Below are 3,688 nucleotides of genomic sequence, written 5' to 3'. Positions count from 1 at the left end.
TTCAGAAAAGTTTCAGCTGTGGATTTCAGTCTACTTTTCAGACCCTTAGTAATAATTCAGTTGTATAATAAAACTTACATTTTATTTATCACATATGTAATTTTGTAGGCTTTCATTACTCTGATGCAATACAGAAAGATAAATCATATCTTGTGCAAGTATACATTTCTTTTTAATAGAAATAAATCATTTCACTAAATAATAAGTTCCTTTATTTAAGGACCATTGCCTTTTCTTCTCTTTTCTCTTCTTTTCTTTTTAACAAAGATGAATGTAAGGTGCTGGTTAGAATCATTTCCTTAGAACATGAAAGCAGCATCTTAGCTTCAAACAGTTCAGCCTAATGAGGAAGGAAGACATAAACAAATAATCAGTATGCAGACTGTTTGAAATCCATTATGGTATAACTTGGATCAAAAAACCAAGCAGTCATGGTGGTGGTCCTGCTGGCCTGGGCCTTCAGGAGACCCCTCTCAGCTTGAGGAAGGCCCACCGACCTACTTCAGGTTAGATACCCCAATGCCTGAGGCCATGCATGTACAACACCCTGAAGGCTGCAGAACTAGAGTTACCTGACCTTAAAGACTTAAGCTTCATTTATTTTACTTATTACTTCAGAGTCGTTTCTAAAATGTGTGAGTTTAATGGAAATTTCTAGATAAGAATGAGACTACTGAGTGAAAACTTCATCAAAGGAACATGAGAGGCGATAGGTAGGTCAGGCCTATGGCAGCTCAGGAGAGCCGGGACGTTGTGTGTGTGTGTGTGTGTGTGTGTGTGTGTTTGTGCCTGGACTCTTATTATGATACTACCTGGGACTTTATTATGTAAGTTTCACAAGACATCCCAGAAAGCTATTTGTTTAAAATATTTCAAAGCCAGGAGAAAAGTTCAACTTGTAGTTCAGAAGGTAGAGAAATTGGAAACATCTGGTGAGCTCAGTTGCAGACATGGCTTGAGCTGACGTGCGATGTAATAACCAGCCAGCTGACTAGTTCAGTCTAATTCTGGTGAATAATATTTTCTCAGCAGTCTCCTGGCCACAGAGTAACAAAAGGCAATGGGAACATGTTGTAAAGTGCCCTGATGCCCAGAACAATCATACTCTGGAAACATTGTCTTGGCTGCCTGAATATGACCATAGCCACAGCTCAATCTACAAACAGAATTACTCATGGAGAGAATGTCGAACATCATTCTGCAGAACTTTCTTGTTCAGATGCAGTGCATGATATCATGGTGTGCTTTCACATCCGGGAATGATACTGATGCCAAACACTAGGCATGAAATAAAATGTTGGACTTTGCTTTGCATGGTTGTAGAAGTACTTTTTTTCAGTAATTGCTGACTGTTGTCTTTGTAGAGATTTTTATGTACACACGGGTCTATATTCAGGCCTATCATTTTTTACTATTTTAATATTATGTAAAAACATATACATTATTGGTATCTATAGAAACATAATAATCTCTAGTTCCTCCTTGTGCTTCTGTGTCTTTCTGATCTTTGATCTTTCAGTATCCTTCCCATGAAAGAAATGACTTCCTTTGTGCACAGTATACATATACTTTGTGATTTTTGTATTTTAATTTATGCCTATATCCAACTAATCATGTCTGATTTTTTAATTTAAAAATTATTGTTTATTTTTGTTATGTGTGTATGTGTGGTTGCCTACATGTATGCTTGTGCACCACACATGTGCCTGATGCCCACAGAGGCCAGAAGAGGGCATAGGAGCCCATGAAACTAAAGTTAGAGCCAGCAGCTGTAAGCAGCCATGTATGTTCTGGGAACTGAACCCAAATATGTCACAAGAATATATTCTTAACTGAGCCATCTGTCTAACTTCACTTACCAGCCTCTTAAAACTAGGCTGATTTATACGTATGTTTCTTGTGATGAGTAATCGGAGAATTTATTCACAAATGAAGAACAAATGCTTATAACAGAGATGAATCAACCCATAGGACTTTGAAATGAAATCTAATTTGGCTGCTAGTACTCATTTTTCTTCTATGGGTCCATTCTTGTACCTGTTTTTTAATGAGACTATCTTTCCCTATAATTTTCCAAAGGCAATTTTTTATCACTGAAAACATCAGTGAGCAAACCTGCAATTGTTGACCACTTTTGAAGGGTGCTGATGGTTTTGCTATCTGATGGAAGAGGGAAGTTTCCTAATGGAAAGTTAGAGTATTTGGTTTCTGTTCTATTCAGACACTATGATCTAAAGCACGACTGAAGCTGAGGCACTGCCTCAGATTAAGGAAACCTCAGAAATATTCTTAGTATTCTTAGTATGAATTAATTGTCCACATTATTTATAAACCAGTACCATCAGCTAGTACTTACTGAATACTCACTTATACCAAGGAAAACTGAATATTGGAGCAGACATCAGCTAGACATCCAAATTGGTGCAACACATAGTGACCTATGGACACAGAATTTTTCAATTTTGGTTTTAGTACCAATCTGCATTTAGTTAATAAATACATTGTCTTTTAAGTTGAATATGACTTTTATATATCATTTGTTCTATCATTTACTACTTTTTTTTTTTTTTCAAGACAGGGTTTCTCTGTATAGTCCTGGCTGTCCTGGAACTCTCTCTGTAGACCAGGCTGGCCTCGAACTCAGAAATCCACCTGCCTCTGCCTCCCAAGTGCTGGGATTAAAGGCGTGCACCACCATTGCCCGGCTCATTTACTACTTTTAATCTTTAAAGAACTACCCTGTTAGTCTGTTTTCTGATAGAAAAAGCTTTTTTTCTTGAATGTTTTTGTACCTGAGCTTCTGTACTGTCTCTTCAGGTGTATATGGGCTAGCTGAATTACATTCCCGAACAGCTGTATTTTCTTTGTGCAGGCACATGTGTGTATTAAAGTACTGGCAGACAAGGCACAGTGATGCAAAAATATATGGCCTTATGTTTTAGGAGGGCTAGGCTATGGTCCAAAATATGAGAAATTAAGATAATTTATGACAGGGAGTAGTAGGAGATCATCTTACCGACTCCATGCTTTCTGACTTTGGGAAATTCCTTACATTTTCTGAGGCTTGTTTTCCTTGTTGTTAGAATACTGTGAATACCAGAAATAATATTTGTTGAGTACATTGTAGAGGGAAACCATAGTTTGCACTAAATGAATAGCTAGTAACAGAATCAACCACTGCAAAAAAAAAAAAGAAAAAAAGAAAGGAAAAAGAAAAGAAAGGAAAAAGAAAAAAAGAAAAAAGAAGAAGAAAAACAGAGCAAGATCTTCCTGCCAGAATCTGTGAGGTGCATATGGAGACTCCATGTTTCTGTCCTCCACAGCAGACCATAATATCTGTGAAGTACACATAAAGACTCCACACTTCTATCATCCACAATAGACCCAACTAGTGCAGTCTACATGTAGCTATGAACTCATAAGCAGGCGGTTCATCTGCCATCCTAATATAGTCCAATCATTTCATTTTTACAGCACAGGAAATTGAGGCCCAGAGAAGTGTAATTTGCTCAAGATGCCACAATAAGTGTGGTGGAAATCTTTGAATGGAAGTTCAAACTCAGGAGTTCTTCAATCAAGATGTTGGTTGTGCTCACCTGCTTTCATAGTAACTGAATTTATTATCATTTGTCATTTTTATAAACAAACATTTAACTCATTTTCCTTTCATATCTTTTGTTTTACAGAA

This window comes from Grammomys surdaster, unplaced genomic scaffold (genome assembly GCF_004785775.1).
Source record: "Grammomys surdaster isolate TR1022 unplaced genomic scaffold, NIH_TR_1.0 165, whole genome shotgun sequence".
NCBI classification, from domain to species: Eukaryota; Metazoa; Chordata; class Mammalia; order Rodentia; family Muridae; genus Grammomys; species Grammomys surdaster.
The sequence above is the reverse complement of the archived record's forward strand: the minus strand, read 5'-3'. Positions refer to the sequence as shown.